The sequence below is a fragment of the Nanorana parkeri genome, unplaced genomic scaffold, assembly GCF_000935625.1.
Source record: "Nanorana parkeri isolate BGI_ZX_2015 unplaced genomic scaffold, ASM93562v1 scaffold779, whole genome shotgun sequence".
In the NCBI taxonomy this organism is placed as follows: domain Eukaryota; kingdom Metazoa; phylum Chordata; class Amphibia; order Anura; family Dicroglossidae; genus Nanorana; species Nanorana parkeri.
Window position 1 is genome coordinate 176,384 of NW_017307047.1, and position 20,312 is coordinate 196,695.

Consider the following 20,312-nt stretch of genomic DNA (forward strand, 5'->3'; position numbering starts at 1 on the left):
CCCCCCCAACAGGCAACTTTGCAGGTTTATTTTAACTAACCAATAAACAAATCCTGCCAAGAGCCCCGAGGCAAGAATAGTGATGTGAACTTTTTAGGACTACAATATTTATTAAATTAGATTACATATTTATTCCATACAGGGGTCACCATTGGGTGGAAGCTCCTGCCAAAATGATTTCTGCCCCCCACCAACACAAGTTCTGACTACTATGTATTAATAGAAGCTCGGGCTCTATATATTATGCTGGGCAGTAAACATGGATTCGTACCTTAGACAGGGTACTGAATATGATTATGGTTACTGTTTCAGGGATTCTCAGCTTCCCTTTGGGGGGAATTTATCAAAACTGGAGCAGAAGAATATGGAGCAGTTTCCTATTGCAACCAATCAGCTTCTCTCTTCAGTTTGCTCAGTTAAGGTTTGAAAATGAACGGTGGATGCTGATTGGTTGCAATGCACAGCTGCTCCAGATTTTGTCTGCTCCAGTTTTGATCAATTCCCCTAATGGTGTTTAAAGAGCAACTCTGCATTGTTTGCATCAGTGAATCAGAGGCAGGGGTATGTAGTGTGTTCTCTATACTGACCTTCAGGTCTCCGTTCTGTGGATCCCTTACTGGAATGTCTTCATCAAAACTGCTTTATACTATACCATACTGCTATATAACTTGTATAATTGTTATTATTATTATTATTATTTGTTGTTATTATTTTTATTATTATTGTTATTTGTTAATATTATTATTTTTAATTTTTATCCCCTTCTTTTAGTCAAAGGGACTTCTCTTCCTCAGGCTGAGCTGGAACAATTTAAACACTGGGGGGAATGCAATGGACTGCAGGGTTACATGGAGTTCAGCCTCACTTTCAACTATGGTATGAAAATGTCTCCCTCCTCCAGTGACTTCGGCCATTGATTACCCCCTATGGGTGTCACACGTAATCTAACATTTGTTTCCTGTTTAGCACAGACATGTTTCGGTATGTTTCACCCGTCTGATGAGTTGGAGGAGATGAAGGTTTGTGTCTTTTTTATGGGCTATTGATCATATTATTGTGTTTATTGCCACTTAAAGGTGAACTCCGGGCACACAAACTTCCATTGAAATATATTCTTCCGTATCCACAAAGGATATACATCCACTTTGTGTGCACCAAATGCCTTTACAAACAGTTATGACCTTGTATAAAGTATTCGTGACATCATCACTGTTCTGTACATAGCCTGTGCAGAGAGCAGAGCTTTGGGAGGGACCCAGCAGGCTCCACCCACGACAGGCTGTCTGCAGAGAACTACAGAAGGGGGGCGGAGACAAGATCAGTCATCCTGCACAAGGAGAGAGCAGCAGTGATTGGTCTTTATTACAGGAGGGGGCAGAGACAAGACCCGTCACCCTGCACAAAGAGAGGGAGAGAGCAGCAGTGACTGGTCTTTGTTACAGGAAACTCCAAGGGGTCTATTCACTAAGCTGCCGTAGGCAGCCGAGTGCACGACCGACCTGAAGCGAAGTGAGCTGAACGCTGTTCGGCTATTCAATAACAGCTAGCTCCGTCCAACTGTTCTATTGGCCGGCGGTTCTGCTGCCGTCAAAAAAAAAGAAACAAAAAACATTTTCGCCATAGGAATGCATAGGTAGATTCCTATTGGCTATTTCAATTTGCAATAGCCAATAGCAAACTAGCTATTGCACCCCCCTTCTGCTGCTGTCAATCACTAGTGGGGACCTGATGGAGTACTGCAGGTCCCCTCTGCTGATTGACAGCTTTTTTATTCTGACGACAGCCAATGGCTCCATGTCAGAATAAAAAAAAAAAAAATACAGGACTCTTGTATTTAGACAAAATGTGCTTATCCCAGACTTTTTATAAAGGTCTGTACATGAGATCAAAAAGAGGGACAACTGAGGAGGACAGAGGGGCAGGGGGACTTGGTTCTAAAAGATCAATGGTGCTTTCAAATGAGGGACAGTTGGGAGCTATGTACCTCTATGGGCATTTTAGTGTATTGTAGTCTTTTTTAGGCTTTTCTGCCTTGACATTTCCATAACTTGTCCTCTGCTGTAGGACGATGTTAGTTCCTGGCATCTCATAGCTAAATCTTCTAGCAATGCTGATCGACGTTATGAAGTCAGAATCCTCTATAAAGCGAGGCTGGAGATCACAAAGAAAGGAGAAGAATATACATTGCGGGAGATCATTACAGCGTGAGTTTCTGCCATTTTAGCAGCTGCTTCAGCAATCAATTCTACAATTCAGTTTTATACACTACGAGAACTTTAACAACATTCCTTACAGATTCTTACCTTTTTTGGCCCTGAAGACACAAAGGGGTCTATTTATAAAAAATTTGTCTGGTCCTTTACCCTGAGAATATCTGTGAACATTCGTTTTGGGTGAATAATGCAGAAATTAATGTTCTTAATATACTTTTTTCTAGTTCAAATGTAATGTCTTGTAACACCATATTTTGGCCATTAGATGGCGATGAGGAGCATAGGACATAAGTATAGTGTAGCACAAGTATATAAATATAGTGATAATTGATTCATTCATTGATAATTGATAATTGATTGAATGACTGCATTGAAAGATAAAAGGACTGGTGTTCTGGCAATATATGTTTTACCTTTCAAAAAAGAGGGGACAAAGATCTATGCTTTGACGTGAATATGCAAAGAAAATTAGGGCATAGATCTATGCCCTATAGTCATGAATTCCTGGTATAAATTATTATGTATACCAGGGACATGCAGTGAAGTCAGTGGCAGGTGACACTCCCCCAGACCTGCCCCAGGCCAGGTCACAGAGCTATGTGTGGAGGTGGGGGGGAGGAGACAGGGAAGAACCTCCCTTTCCCTCACTTGCTCATGACTGATGGGGCATCTAAATTGATGCCTTCAGTGTTTATTTCTTTTCTTTTTTTTGATTGGACAGCTTGGACCGATGGCGATATTTACAATGGTCCAAACCATCCACAGAGCTCAAGCCTCTGACTACAAGTCAGAAGCTGTTGTAGCTCTGGCCTCACTATGTTAGGGTACATATAGTAACAGGGAAGCCCACTGCTATGTAACCTAATGTGGCTGTCAAAAGCCAGATGAAGCGCAGCCTGTAATTAACAGGAGGCGCTTCGTCCATAACAGGTTACACGGAGGGGAGGCTTTACCCGCTGTGTAATCTGTTAGAAGTCAGACTGAATGGACAAAAAGCTATCAGCTTTGGACTTGAAGCTGACAGCTTTTTCTTCCATCATGGCAGGTAAGGCTCTACCTCACCGGCCTCCACATACTGCATATCCCTTGTGTATATTTACATACGTCCACCTTGGCCCAATGTAATTATGCGTATACCATACCTGATTGGTCCACATGGATCCTGTAAAGCACTGTAATAGCCAGACCAACCGTACTGGCCATCTATATACCTGCAGTTCAGCTTTAAGGGGATCAAAAGAGTTTTAAAATGTGCAATATTAAAATAGAAGGGACAGTCCATCCAATAATGATCTTCTTTTTGGGAGATGCTGGAAATTTCTTCTTCTCCCGGAGGTTTGGATTCAGGAGGGGGTGGTAAGAGGTCTGCACACCTTCTATGACCATTACGAGGAGCTCCCACCATTCCAGATGGATTTTTTGTTTAACTTAATGTAATAGAAGGGCCAGGAAAATGGGAGGGGGGGTGGAATCAATACCCTAAACTCCTGCGTGGATAGAAACAGAGCCAGAAATTAGGCACTGAAATCACACCAAGACATACACTATGCCTAGTCAGAGGTTGACTCAGCCCATTAGTCTAAACCTATAACTAAAATACCATTTTCTACTGACCCTCAAACAAAACATCTCTGTGCTCCTATCGTTACCATTCCCTCATTTCCTCTCCTATTTTCTTCCTTAGGTCAACGGACACCACCCTCCTAGACCTGACATTTACCAACAGAGGGGGCCCAGGTACTGAAAATCTTAAAACACCTACATTTTAGGAGTAATTTACAAAACAGACCCAGAGTGTCTATAATATAAGTACTTGTCAAAAAATAGATTATAGACAAAAGCAATAATGTTGCGTGTCTCCATGTTTGGACAAGCATCAATATAAAAAGCCAGCAAAGTTCCTGTATTGCACCTGTATGGGGTACACTTTGCAATTAACTGTTAGCCAGGATACCATCATCAATTGGTAATGTTGACATGATTTCTACTTCTATGGTTTCTTATGAATGATGGATTTCAAAGACAGGTCCACTTTATGCTCTTCCTTCCAGCTGCCTACCGTCCAATAGCCATTCATTACATCTGGCACAATAACACTGAATTGTTGAGCAATCACATCTTCAAAAAGGTGCAAACGTTTGTTAACTAAACGGTGTTCCATAGATGCACATAAGGTCCTGGCCTTCCAGACTGCAGGAGATTTACTATTACTGGGGGTCCAGACGGACGATGGGAAAACCTTGTATTTGGCATGTGAGTATATGCTTTAGACTGTAAATGGACAGTGTTGCCTTTATTATATTATCTGAAATCTCCTTATTGGAGGCATCTGAGTCTAAAACAAGAATATATAACTCAGGTTACTTAGTAACCTAGCACAGGAACCAACAGAGTCAACGATTAACTCTAGAAGATGTAGGAATTGAAGCACCACACCAATTAAAATAGTCCAGATACATCTTCATCCCATTCGGGTCAGGGGGACATTCACCTTCATTAGGGCCAAGACAAAAGACAGTACCAAAAAAGTCTTAGCCTTGATGAAAAGAGTGTGTTTTGGACCCCCAGAACATGTTGGCTACTCTACTTGAATGTCGTTGTATCTGGACTATTTTAATTTGTGTGGCACTTCAGCTCCTACATCTACTGTTTTCACTGTCAAGCCAAGGAGACTGTGGAGATCCTTTGGATTGCGGACAGGGGCGTCCTGAGGTTGGGTGTCACCCGGTCTCTAGACCGGGTGACACCCCGCCGTATCGTCATTGCGCGCGCGGTGACGTCACCTTGCACATGCGCGAAGATGTCATCGTGCTTGCACGACCATCTGATGATGGCTGCCAGCGGCCATCTTGGTGATGGACGCCGGCAGAGAGAGGAGGGGGCTGAGGTATGCCGCCGGGTCTCCTCCTCTCTCCTGACACTGTCGGGCTCTCGGTCCATGCCCGACTTTTTAGAGGGGGGGTGACACCAAAATGACTGTCAGTCATTTTGGTGTCACCCCTGCAATAGTGACACCCGGGTGCGGGCTGCACGCCCCGCACCCCACTTGTGATGCCACTAATTTGAGGAAGCTGCCTACCCATTACCCAGATCCCACACATTCACATTACCTAACTACTGAGGAATGAGAAACACCAAGAGAACACCCACATGTACCCAGGATGCTCTTTCAACACTTTGGAAGATAAACTCTAGGCTGGGGAAAAAGCAACCCTTGAAGTGGGGCCCCTCTGCAATGCAAGGGTTAAATACTTGTTTTGTCTAGGGCGTGATGAACAAGGTGAACTTCTTACCTTATTCTTCTCTTCACCCACAGCCAGTGCTTTCCGACGCTCCTGGTACATAAGCAGTCCCTCTGTCCCCTCACTTTTAATGTAGAACCACCAGTCCTACAATGTGCGTGATGAAGGACTGCAACCAGTCAGGTAGAACTTCTGGGGGACCGGTGTACAAAGAGGAGAAAGCTTGCAGGCGCAAGGAATAAAGTTAGTATTTCACCTTTATCTATCCCCCAGACAAAGTAAGTATTTAACCCTTGCAATGAGGAGGAGGTTCCGCTGCAAGGGTTACTTTTTCTCAGATTCATCTATAAAGGAAATATATTTTTTATGTTCAGGACAAAAAATTATTTTTGGACATTTTTAGTTAGGTAAGTATGAAATAATACATATTATGTAGTCTTCAGCCTTTCTCTTTTTTACATGTAGGCAATTACCCTGCACAATGCTCCAATCAGCAATGCTACTGAGAACGTGTAAAGGTTGATGCATTGGAGCATTGTGTTGGGCAATGTCTGACCACTGTAGATCTACATTTACAGTATATATACAGTATATACTGTATATATGTCTATATATATATATATATGTATACTCTGCTAGGAAAAAATGGCCCCAGTTTGATTATTTTGTGTCCTGTCAACAAAGCCCAATGGATAGTTCAGCAGCACTAGATGATAGAAAAGTGACAGGTACTTTATAATAATTTAAGCAAAGCTTATTACTACTACTATTACTTATACATTTATTTTCTGTCTTGCAGCAAGGAATCCTACAGCTAAACAGTCTACAATTAAGAAATTTAAGACACAGGCTTTGTGCTTTGAAACAAATTATAATTACTTTATACCAGAGAGCACTGAAATTGACGTTGATGGTAAGTGAGATAAACATGTATCGCAATAGAGTAGGCCAATAATGGACTCTCGGTCCTTCAAACCATAAGACTCAGTTGTACCTTCAAGCAGAATCCTTATGGCTCTTTTACACTGCCACTGCAAGGGGGTTCTTAGCAGGCAGTTTGGACCACTACCTGGGGCCCCCAAAATGATGGCTATGTAGTGATGACCCCTGAAAAGCATACCAGAAGACCCTCCTAGCCTTCCTAATGGTGATCTGCCCTTGTATCTGTATCTGAACACTCACAGATCCTCCAGTAGAGACAATCAGACAGACTTCAGTCTTTTTTTCTAGGGAGAGAAAAGCTGGGAGTACAGCATACCTAAAAGAGCAGCAAAAATTCCCTCCACTTTTTTTGAACAGATGTAAAATGCTTTCAGTGTTATTTAAACAGATCAAATTGGAGTAAATAAGAGAAGTTCTTTGTAATGGTTTAGTTTCACTTTAAAAGTACATTTAGTCAAATTTTGCAACGATTCAAACTGTGTACTGACTATTAAATGCTGTTTTCTGATATTTCAGCAGCTGAGAGTTGTGTTGATAAGCTGAAGCAAATGGTCCCCATTAACTTCCGAGAAGTAAGTGTAAGGTATGGTGAGGTGCATTACTGATAGCTTAGGACAGTATGGGTTAGCAAAGAGCTGGAGGCTCAATCCATGCAAAACTGTAGTAAGTATTTTCTTAGATTTAAAGCTGAAGTGTAAGTACACATATTATACCTTTCCTTGCCCCCCACCACCACCACCTCAACAATTTAAACAATTAAAATATCAATTACAAATGTTCAATATAATTGTAGCGCTACCCCCGTAGGAGCCGCTAGTGTAACGGGTCTTTCTGTCCCCTTTGCACCAATGTACCGCCCAATTGGTGGATCCACACCAACACACCTTTGTAGAGTTTTTGTAAAGGATTTAATGGCTGGCTAACACAAAATAAGTCTCTTAATAACGTATCAATCGCACACCATACAATAAGTGGTAGATCAATGCACTCTGACATCCAGTGACTGCGGCTATCTATTGCCTATACAGAGACCTGTGATGTCAGACTGTTGAGGAGAAAATCTACGATGTAGAGGAACCAAACAATAATATCTCCCTTTATAAGTATCACACCCCTCTAGACTACTGGCCAGTAGTAATGTCCTAGGCTAGCCAACGTTGGGGCCCGTACTGTGTAGCAGATGTGTAAAGGTACATTGTCACATTTGCCCATAGGCCTCTCACCACTCCCAGGGTTGTCCTGCACAAGATGATGTCTTTAAGCAGCTGTATAGTCGTCTCCCTTTCGGCGGAACAACACTTAGGAAGGAGATGAGGTCATCTAGGGTCTCTTGCAGCTCATCACCACTTGTCTAGGGTTTCTTGGAGCACATCACCGCACGTCTAGGGTCATCTGAGGCCTCTGGTAACGATCTCCACACGATTCCGCTCATTCTGCTGGGCTAGCTGAGTCACTCCAGTGGCTGGATCGGCCACACGACCAGGCCGCAATATCCCCGCCGCAGATGCGTCACTAGGCCTCCGTTCAGGCGCCCGATCACCGTCTCTTCGTCTCCACAGGCGAACAACTGTCTCTCAAGCACGGCAGCACAGAGCCTGTGTGTCTCTGTCTATCAAGGGCCACCACCCACTCTGCTAAAGGCAGTCTTAACTCACACGGCCTCACATCGATCCGGACACTTCAGGTCCCGGTCGCAGACTGAGCGCGCTCAGCCCTCACAGTCCATAGCCATCCCCTTCCCTCTCGCACGGTATCTTGGGAGTTGCAGTTCTCCAGGTCCTTTCAGCAGTGTATCCATATCTGCTCTGCACTGCAATCCCCATAAACGTCCGCCTCTCTTTACACACAGAGGCAATTAACTGTTTGCAGTCAAAAATACCGATCTACACAGTAGCACATATATTCATCTATATAGAGGCTACATAAGAATTTATGTTTAAGAAATACCTCTTTTGATACTCCGTGCATCAGCACTGGGTCTGTCTGCTGGTTTCTGCCTCGAAATTGGTATGAGGGGCCGGCAGGCTCTGGTAAACATCAGTGCCGCAGATCCCCACCTGATCAGATGAGGAGCAGATCTGCACATCGGGCCCGATAATTCCCTGGTTTTTCATCTTTGTATGTGAATGAGATAAAAGTACCACTTACCAAGCCACTCCTCTGGCACAGTTTATTCACATCCAGTTTTTGGCATCTGTCATCCCCAACCCCAAGGTTGATATCTTTAAATCTTGCTACTCTTGGCTTGGAATCTTGCATCCTTCTATGGGACCTCTTTCTTTCTGCAATATTTTCTTTAAAGTCATGTAACTGAATTATTTAGCAGAGAGCCTGAGACCCTGTTATAAGGGCCACAGCTGGCGGGTGGAGCTGGGAACTCAATTTAAGAGTTAAAGTGGTATTCCCAAGGTATATACCCGGAATATTATTGTATGTTTATAAATAAATGAATAATATGTGTTTATTGTGAACTGTTTTTAGTCTGTAGGTAAATGGATATTGACAGTTTCAGCTCATGAGAAGACAGAAACAGCCATGGAAGATGTCCTAGCTCTGTACGGCTACACTGAAATTAGTATTATAGATGATACAATGCACGTGTCCCACACCTCCATCCAGTGAGTATAAGAGATTGGTGAATTCCATCTCACAGGAATGTCCCGATGCTAGAGGGAACCTTTGGATGAGGATGTTACCAGCACACCAGGCACGACAAAAACACATGGGTCAGTGCGAATCCATTTAATGATATGTCACTCGGAAAATCAAGCCCTTCCGGGGCCACACAGGGTCCCCTTCAGCAGGCTCAGAGTGGACATAGATAGAAAATCCATGTATATATACACATATGCGTATATACTGGTTGGGGTTTTCTATCTATGTCCACTCTGAGCCTGATGAAGGGGACCCTGTGTGGCCCCGAAAGGGCTTGATTTTCCGAGTGACATATCATTAAATGGATTCGCACTGACCCATGTATTTTTGTCGTGCCTGGTGTGCTGGTGACATCCTCATCCAAACTTGTTCTATGTGCGGCGCCATCCGCTGTCATTTCGAGCACCTGTTTAACCTCTTTGGGATTTCCGGTAACGAGTTCTACAGGACTTGTGACGTTTGCTAAAGGGAACCTGTCACAAGGCCGAACACCTCTAAAGCAGGTTTGCAAACTGCTTAGTCTGCAAAAAAAAAACGGCACATAAAGGCTGATAAGTATATCAAAAAATAAATAAAACATGTCCAAAAGTTATAGATTTTTTGCCCTGTATTTGAATATAGGCCAAACCAGTGTTGATATCGCTTGCTATGTTGTTGATGCTGGCTTGAAAATGTTGCATTGACGTTGTCCTCCAGGAGTTGGACAGTTGACTGTATGTTATGCAGTACTACACAGCTTAATGTCACCTAGTAATATAATACATATACACCAGGGGTAGCCAAACTGCGGCCCTCCAGCTGTGGGGAAATTACAAATACTATCATGCATCTGCCTCAGTAGGCCATGCCTGTGGCTGTCAGAGACTTGCAATGCCTAATGGGACTTGTAGTTTCATCACAGATGGAGGGCCGCAGTTTGGCTACCCCTGATATACACCAATGCATAATATCATCTGATCAGATGTCAACATTCTACATATTGGTACCAGTGCAGTGAAGCTGAGTCAGCTGCGCCCCAGCCGCAAATTGTTGGGCCGGGAGGAGGGGTGTCAGTGACAGTTTTGCATGGGCCTGGGCAAACTTGGGCCCGCGCACATCACTACTCCCAACACAGTGGTCTACAAAATGTTTGTTTACATTATCTATATATAATTTTCTTTAGACGTTTTATAAATATTGCCACTTTTACCTACTTTGTATCCTTTTGATGTTGTTGTTTTGGTAACCTATGAACAGTTTTTTTTAAATACCTTGTCTATCATTTTTTGCACCAACTGCATACAGTTGTCAGAATACAATACTTTTGTAATTGTTGACCTTCAATAGGGTTCTTGTGCATGCGATCAATCCTTGTTATGTTGTGAAGTCTTCTATTATCTTGCATCCAGATTTTTCAGAATCTTTTCTTTTGTGGGAAATGACACCGCTGTCAATGTGACTATGGTATAGTTACAGCACAAAGAAAAATAGAAGACAGAGCTCACAGAATATTGCAGATAAAAATACTTTTAATGAGTAAAAATTGTAAAATGACACTAAAATATACATTATTAAATATACATTAAAATATAGTGACCCATCTGATGGAGCACCAGTTCACTCCAACGGTAGCTGTAATCACTCTCGTAAAGGTGCCACAAGAGAAGGTGTAAGCTGAAATGGATACTCTGACGTGGACACTGCAGGAACCAAAGGCACAGAAACTACAAGTACTTCCCAATAAATGGTGCAGAAAGAAAAAACTAAATTTTAGTCTGGATGATCAAAGTACCTTCACTGCACTGACATGTGGATATACTTTAAGCACCCAGACTTTACAGTTTCGGCACCATCTATTGGGACATACATGTAGTTCTCTTCCCTTTGGAACCTGCAACGTCCACTTCAGAGTGCCCAGCTCATCTTGCATCTCTCCTCTTGCTTGCACCTTTATGAGGTTGTTAGTGGTAAACGAAATGGCCTGGGTTCGGTAAACATCTAAGCTAATCGAACTCACACCAGTAAATCCACCCTGAAATCCGAGTTCAGCAAACCAATCCCAAGGTCTCCTATATCCTAGCAACCAATGGTGCTGTGGGAGCCAAACAACATCATTGGTTGCTAGGACACTAGTGGCTGGGCTGCACAGCATCATTGGTTGCTAGGACACATTATAACAACCAATGTGTGCCTGTGTGCTAGCAACCAATAATGCTGTGAGACATCATTAGTTGCTAGGAAACTAGAGGCTGGGCTGCACAGGGTCATTGGCTGCTAGGAGCACCATAGCAACTAATGACACTGGCGGGCCCACTGCATCATAGGGTAGAGTCATTGGTTGCCAGGACACAGATGGGCTTTCGAACTGGCCATATTTTTTCCCCATTTATTAAACTGTGAACAGCTTAGGTTTGGGTCAAACTCATTGTTGACCCAAACCCAAAGCTCACCCCGAAAGAGTGTTTTTTTGCATGCATATGGCTTTTGGATGTATACAAAGCTTGCAAGGGCAGTCAGATTTGACTTTGTACCAATGAAGAGCGGTACATCTGAAGATATGACTGCACACAGAACACACTATACAATAAAGGCACCTCCTCATAAGTGTGTGTACGTCCAATCATAATGTAGACGTAGCTGTGACAACAATCAAACTCCAGCTGTCAACCACTTGCATGTGAGTGTCCACAGGAATGTATTTTGTGTTTTCCTTTCAGCCACGGAATAATATACCTGCTGGAGAAAAGCGTTATCGAGGTGGATGAGAGCGCAGGACACGTTTTATACAAAGGTACATTGTTAGTAGGGATTTCTTGACCAGAACTTAAAGTTGAACTGCATTTTTCTTGCTTTGGATAGAGTAGGGAAGGGTGAGAACCTCTGTCAGGTTTCTTTTTTTAATGTCTGTGTCCCCTACGGGGGATCTTATTTCAATTTTTGTCCTGATGATCATGGTTATTGTCAGGAATTCAATAGTTTATGGTCCTCATGGGATCAGCAGTGAAGAGGATAGCTTACAATGGGGACACTTATCAAACATAGGATTTCCTGTCATTTGGGGGAGATTTTTACTTACTGTTTCAATTTTGTTATTTTTTTATATGTATGATACTATATTTTTGTTTGATTTTACATTCCTGTTATCCCTGTGGTTGCCTTACCCCCATGATACTAACCTATACATGTTCTCTTGCCCTTTGCAGATACCCCTCAAGGCACCAGGTCCCCCGTCTACAGGGTGAGCTCCAACTGTATTATGTTCTCACCTGAACGTCACCCGGGCAAGCTGTATCTGAATTGTACGTATTTGTCCTGTCTCCAGATAGGGGAACAATGGAGTCTCTGTCTCTCCACTACTTACAATTTGCAGTGGTCACATTTATTTGCTATTTCTCCATATTGCAGGTCATGAAGACCAGACCCCTTCAGCAGAAGACATTATGAAATTTGTACAGTACGCAAATTGTCGCAAATATTACAAAATAGTATTACGGAAACATTCGTGTAAGTACAGCAAGGTTTGACCTCGTGTGATTTGGAAAGAAAATGTCTAAAAAAGAGTTATTGCTTTACCGGCACGATTGCTGAGGCAATGACAATACACCACAGATGAGCAGAGTCCGTCAGAGTCCATCAATTCTCTTGGGTTCAGTTACATCACATCGTAAGGATTTGCAAAACTCAATGCAAAGTCTTACTTCCTGTTTTGTTGAAGCACTTCAGCCTCTAAATTGAGAAGAGCAATGATAAAAATAAATCTAAATTGGGCTCACTCAAAGTTTATTCTTAAAGAGATGAACTAGTCTCTGAGCACAAATAACCTAATTTAAATATATATCTCAAAAGCCATAAAGGATATAAATCCACTTTGTGTGGACCAATTGCCTTACCAAACCTAAATATTACCTTGTAAAGGTAGCAGTGACATCATCCCTATGCTGTACATAGCCTGTGCAAAGAGCAGAGCTGTGGGAGGTGCCCAGCAGGCTCCACCTACAACAGAATACCTGTGGAATACTACAGCAGGGGGCGGAGACAAGACCAGTCACCTGCACAAGGAGAGAGAGCAGCAGTGACCGGTCTTTATTACAGGAAGCTCCAAGTTTCACTCTGGATTGCTGCACAGATCTGGAGGAAATACACAAAACTCCCCAAGATTCAAGGAAGAATATACATGGCTCTTATACTTAGACAATATTTGCTTGTCGCAGACAGGGCTGGATTTCCCACAAGGCCAACCGAGGCCCGGCCTTGGGGCAGCAGGGAGTAGAGGGGCAGCAGGGGTGTGGAATTCCTATCTCCCGATGCCCAGGACATGCAGTTCCGGGCTCTGGGCGGGTAGTTGTTTTCTACATTTAGCCCTGCTCTGGGAAAGCAGGGCTAAATGTACAGCGGGGAAGCCGCTGCTTGCTTTGTACAAGTGATCTGGGTGATGTCGCCGAGATCACTTGTATTCAGCCTGCATACAAGAGGGCGCATTGAGGAACCTGGCATTGGGGCAGCAGAGAGAGTAAATCCGGCCCTGGTCGTAGAGTTTAGTTTTAATGTGGGAAAAAGAGGTGTGTGTACATAAGAAAAACTGAATTTTTTTTTTTTTTTTTTAAGCTTCTTCCTGCTCAGATTTGCCTAATGAAGTTGCAGTTTTAGATGTGGACAAGGTAGGTCTTTGATGTCAGTATGTGCGATCAATATGCTGTACATTAACTGTTAACAAGAACTGAATAACAACTGATCAGATTTGTATCTTTAATAGAATAGTCCACTTTTCTTACCATGTTACAGCCATATTTAGGGTGTAACATGAAACAGGGTCCCATCTAAAGCCACCCCCAACCTTGAAGCACCCCCTACTTACCTGAATCATAGTGTTCCCACCCACATAATTGCATCATCCATTCACAAATCCATTCACAGGACGACAGTAAAGGGACTCGTAGATCTCAATGACTCAATGGCTAAGGTTATATCAAGTTCATACCATGTTCCATGTTCCGTCCATATTTAGGGTGTAACATGAAACATGGTCACATCCTCAGCCCCACACCCCCAACACCCCCAACACCCTCTACTCTTGCAGGATTCTGTAAATATAATTTAGATTTGCCACGGTTGTGTGCAGTTCCATCCACATAACTGCATCATCCATTCACAAATCAATTCACAGGATGACGGCAAAGAGACTCGTAGATCTCACTGGCTCAATGTTCCATGTTCCATCCATATTTAGAGTGTAACATGGTGCTATTCTGCAATCCCAAAGCACACTTAAGTGTCCCAAAACACAATATAATAGCCATTGTTGTAAAATAGAAACGAGTAAAAAGATACCCAACATGCCCATGTGCGTCTGTGAAGCAGACAATTGTTCATAGGTGACACTATAAAAGCCTGTACAGGTCATCAGTTTAGAGATATCCATAAATATTGGCCCTAGAATAATGGCTCTCACTCTGTCGCATGCGGCGATACCTAACAAGTGTAGCGTGATCATACATAGGCGCAGCTGACGCGTGTTTACAATAATACATTTGCGCTCATGGGGGAGGGAAACCTAATTTTTTAAAATTATTTTTACATTTATTTTTATTTTTTTTACTTAATTGCTATCACATAAGGGGGCTTACAAACCAATGTGATAGCACATTAGTGGTGACAGGTCCTCTTTAAGGTAAAATTAGGGGTCTATAAGATCCCTTGTGTCACCTTTCCACTACAAAGAAGCTATTCAAGTGCAGATCGCATTCCAACAGCTTCTTGCCTGGCTTCTGCAGCCGAGTAATGACAGCTGATGGACCGGAAGTAATGCAATTAGCGTCGCTTCCAGCCTTCTTCAGCGTGGCGGAGATTAAACAGGGTGTTCGTTGGTCTCCCTCCCCGCGACACCAGTGAAGCTGGTCCCAGGCCCACAGGATGGTCAGTAGAGCCCGGAAAGCAAGGCATAGGTGTCGAGCGCAGGGGTGGGGGATTCTCAGCCTCCAGAATCACATCCACTGTAAAGCCGACAGTCACTGGGAGTTTCTTTTAAAGGGGCCCACTGACTGCGACGTATGACATATGTTGGTGACAGTGAAAGGGTTAAAGCATATCTAAACCCGAAACCAAAAATTGAATATATTGCAGGTTACCGGTCCTTACATGAGGTGGCTGCAAGTACAGAAAATACATGTTGATCCTGCCAAAAATGCAGTGTCCTTGTCACTTCCTGTGAGCTGAACGGACAGCATAAACAATGTTATCTTTCTTGTGTAAACTAAACATCAATCCACCATTTCGTTAGATAAAGAAAGCCAAACATGTTTGACGTGCAATCTGTGTGACGACCTTGGGTTCCTCCATAGATACGATGAAGAAATTAGTGTAGACATGAAAGGACAGAAAAATGTGTTATTTCTAAGAGGTTAAAATAAGGGAAAAAGTGCGATAAAAGAAAACTAATGCGGCCACCAAATCTAGGGACTGGTAAGCTGCAATATATAACATTTCTGTTTTTGGATTTAGATCTGCTGCAACTAAGTTAATATCAGGGATGCACTGATACCGTTTTTTTTGGTATCGAGTACGAGTACCAATGCTTTTTTTCCGGTACTCGCCAATACAAAATACTGATACCGGAAGTCCTATTAAGGAAGCCAGGCAGTGTGTAATGACTCGCCACCCAGCTTCTCGAGTAGCAGGGAAGCCGTCTCAATGCTCCCTCGTCACCTGGAGCATGAAGCCGGGGGGCGGGTAATGACTCGCTGCCCTATTTCCTGATTGGCCCGTTTCTCGACCAACCCAAAGCATGGAGCCCAGGTAATTAGCAAGCTGGGCAGTGTGTAATGAATCGCTGCCCGGCTTTCTGATACCAGAAATTCAGGTATTGGTCTAGGCATCGGAGCATTTGGGTAGGCACAAGTACTCGCCCAAATACTCGGCATCGGCACCGATACTGGTTTCGGTATAGGTGCATCCCTAATTAATATCAAGTGATAGTAAATGGGTTGCTATTGGATGTCGTGCTTTGTTCTTCATAATTCCGCTTTTCGCTGCCTTATTCAATCACCTGGTTTGCGGCTCAGCGTTTATGGTTTTTCTGATGCCTCAGATTGCCGGGAAGTGGTCACTGGCTGCCGTTGCCTCTAATGTGCCCCATGAGGACGTGCAGTTACCGCCTGAAATACAGTTTGACATCAATGATGGGGAAGTGGTCATCACAGATGGTAGCTGGTAAGAGACATCCTTCATAATTTTACTATAATGTTGTGTATTGTCTGTAGATATAACGTACGGTATATAAAGTATTTTCACAAGAATTCGTCAGGAGACTCTGTTGATACATTTTCATTATTTGCTTTTTATTACAGTCAAAACTTTTTTACTTCATTAATGTTTTTATTTTATTATCCATGCAATCGGGAAGGTTTCGACTATCTGTTTATTTTTTGCTGCCAACTGTGTCCCTCTGGACATAATTCAAAAATTGATGGGAAATCCTGACAATGGGGGCAAAGAGAAAACACATCTGTAGTATTTTCTTTTCAGGACGAATGAATTGTGATGTAATACTGCATTATGGCTACTAGATGGAGCCAAGGAGCACAGGAAATACATTTTTATTTTTGTATGCTCCTCCACTCCATCCAGTGAGCATAACACAGTATTACATCACAATCCATTTGACCTGAAAAAGAAAATATAATAAGAACATTCTTTTTTGCCATTATTCACAGACATTTACAGATATTTACAGGGCGAAGGTCTCTGCTATGATTGTTTATAAATAGACTTTATAGAGTGTATGAATAGCCCAAACTTTTTTTTCAGCTTTGGAAAGAGTAGGGAATAGTTCAAACCCCCAGTGGGTTATTTTTGCTGTGTCTTGCTGGGGAGATTTCCCTTCACTTGCTGTCTTGGAGAAGTAACAGGAAGTGAGTGCATAGAAAGTTGCCCCAGAACATTTGTCCTAATTTGGAATATTTATCCTCAACTCTTGCTGCCATCACAACCGCACAATGTATGAGTTTACATTGCTTGTTGTATTGGCAAATGGCCCTGCAAATTGTTTCTAATTAGAACCCAAACTGAATGAAAATCTCCTAATAAGAGTCACAAAAACAAAACAAAAAAACATAGGCTCTAGGTTTTAGGTTTCAGATTAAGAAGATCAGCCAAGCTGGTATAAAAACACTCAGAACCCATGGGTTGGACATGTGTACAATCTGACCCCCATAGAGGGGTTATTTTTAAAAAAAAATTATGTCTTTGTACCACTGGAGAAATGTCCCTTCCCTTCCCAGCCACAGGAAGTTGAAGAAAATCTCCCAAAGTTAGGGACATTCCCCACTTAGACAATTGTCCCTGGAACAGATGTCCCATTTGAATGACTTCCCCTACCACTTGTTCTGGGGACAACTCCATAATTTTGGATTTACCTTAATTTTCGTTCTTGGTGGCAATCATGACCAGTAGAGTCTAACCCTTCTCCACTCTATCCAAAGTAAAAAAAGATTAAAAAGGTTTGCCTAGAGATACACATAACCCACCTCCAGCACCACCGGCACAGGGTCATTCTAACTATTGAGTGGTGGAACAATTCTGGAATTTGTTGATTCTCTTATTTTTGGAGATGCGCGCTTGATTTATGTTACCAATCCAAGGCTCTAACAGCAAAGATCAAAGTACAACAATCTATAACCAATGAGAAATCAGATGACTGCTCTAAAGAAAATGAAAAAGTCTGTTTGCTTGCTGCGGATTGCTGCACATTAGTGGTCTTTGCATAGCCCGATGAAAAACTGATTGTTGTCTGCATAATCAGGTGAAATATCAAATGATTTCAGTTTTGTGTAACTGCAGGAGGAGTCCGGCAGTAAAGATAAAGGAGAGACGGCTACAATACGCGAAAGGTAAGATGAGATCACAGCTCAGGTATCTGAGGGGTAAATGATAAACGTCCCGCTTTTTATTGAACATTTTGTATCTGTCTAGGGGAGGAGAATATGATGGAGATGAGGTTTTATGGTCCTATAGAAGATTCCCTGCTGGCCTGGGTTGGAAATATAAAAGAGAACAAAGTTTTCCTTGTCCTGTTTTGTAAGTGTCTAAAACATTTTTAAGTATGACAATTAACCAATTATTAAAAGAATTTTAAATAAACGAGCACACTTATACCTCATTTTACTGCCTCTTGCAGCTGGTGTATGCTGAGAGCATCGCAAGGCTTCTGCAGCACTCTCAATGTACACTGGTTAGCAAGTGGTGACTACAGGCAAAACCATCACTCCCTGCATTTTGTGTTCAATAATGAAAAATATAGGAAAAAATGTTTGTTCCATCTTACAAAAGAAGGGCAGTTACTGGAAAATAGGGTGCCAAGTGACCTTGGGATCCAATTCCTCGTGCCTATCCCCTATTTTCATCTATGTCAGGGGTGGGCAAATTCATTTTTTCAAGGGGCCATATGAATAACTGGGACTGTTGTGGAGGGCGGAACCAATAGATCCGTGCAATGCACCTACCATGAGTTACAGTGCAGCAGGTGTGTTGAATTGCCATTCATTTGAATGACACCCTGAACACACCATTCGGCCGATTGATGCGATTGATCCTACTGCAACATGTGGTACTGCAAGGAGGAGCGTTTGGGGTGCCGTTCAAATAAATGGCAATGCACACTCCCGCCGCACTGTAACATATGTCAGTTGTGTTGCACTCTACCGTGCATTAATTGCACGGAACTGTGCGATTATCACACGGACCTGGTGAGAACCGGCCCTAATAGTAAATATGTGCCACATACCTTTTTTTTTTAAAATTTCATACACTGGAGCCAGGAGGAGAGGACGGAGGAGGAGGATAGGGTAAAGCGGGGGGCAGGAAAACTTTGTCAATGGTTGTTAGGACCGCCTGGGTGTCCTAGCAATCAATGACTGCAGAGGACCTATTACATAATTGGTTGCTAGGACACCAGTGGTCCTAGCAACCAATGGCTGAAGAGGAGCGCATTCCAGACACGTACCGATTGCCAACTTATGCTGGGCTTTGGCTTGCAGTGGATGGCCGGTGCATCCATTGTCAGCCAGCCATAGGTGATCACAGGTCAGCAATCGGTCCTTGTGCAGACTGCGGGCGGGAGTGCCACAGACCAAGGGTTAAAAACGGCCTTTAGGCCGTAGAATGCCCAGGTCTAGTCTGTGGTAAACTAAGTACATATACTCACATTTGCAATGACTACAGAGATCATCTAGTATCCAGTAATTACAGTATATGAAATTAGAAATAAATGCATCAGATGAAAATGTACCCTAGAAAACCAATATTTATTACACACATTAGCGGTAAAAGCAAGGCTTAGAACCAAATAGCAACCTAAATAGTCCCCAATCACTGTATAAATATATAGCACTTCTTAAACTGTAAATTACATGGGTCTCTCACATGATTTTGTCAACAAAATAAAAGCCATTTAGGAAATGTCCTTGGCTAGTTCACAATATCGTGTATTGCAGTAATGCATGCACCACAATGCCTCAATGTGCTCTATAGTACATTGCTACAGTCCATTCATTTTGAATTAATTCCAAACCAGGAATTTGCCCCAGTTTTTAATGCAGTGCACCACATGTATAACGATGCACTGTATGGTATGCGCTGTACCATTCACTTTTATTGGTATGCCAATAAAAGTGAATGGTATGCCAATAAAAGTGAATGGTATTGTAATGCCTTGCACTGTCTTTGATGCATTATTGTGGATTGTGGTAACGGACCCATAGGGAAACCTTACATTATTAACTCTGACTGAAGAGTCAATATGGTGATTAAATAAGTTATTCCCATAGGATTTATCTTAGCACCAAAGAATCAGCACACTGCACCGTTAAGATATCTTACCTCCCTGTTTACATTCGCCTGTTTGCTGTGTAATTGATAGTATTGATCCTGCAGCCTGTAATCATGCGCATCTGTTGCAGCTAAATCTGGCCTTGTGAAACCTGATGACATGAAAAGGTTCAAGCACTTTGCAGCCTGTCTGTCCATCCCTGTGACCTTTGTAAAGGAGTAAAGGTAAGAGAATCAACTAAAGCATTAATACAAGGTGGCAGCAGGTTAACTCTCTCATGACCAGAGGCCATCAAGCATTGATACTCAGACCAAATTTAGCAGAGTATGTTGGTTACGTTGACAATGAATTGCTTTAAAAAATCACCTATTTGCCTACCTTAAAAGAGAGGCCTCACAAGGTGGGCATGGCTTAACAATGGCGCCGTAAAGACGCGTCTTCTAGGAGCTCTGCATTGGC

General features: G+C 42.7%; 1 long non-coding RNA gene across 1 annotated transcript; it reads left to right on the top strand.

Annotated features, from left to right (window-relative positions):
* Positions 1 to 17,873: 17,873 nt before the first annotated feature.
* LOC108793746 lies at positions 17,874 to 20,068 on the top strand. The gene is made up of 3 exons (XR_001941667.1): positions 17,874 to 17,916; positions 17,999 to 18,103; positions 19,984 to 20,068. It is a non-coding gene; the product is annotated as an uncharacterized LOC108793746 (long non-coding RNA).
* Positions 20,069 to 20,312: the final 244 nt, after the last annotated feature.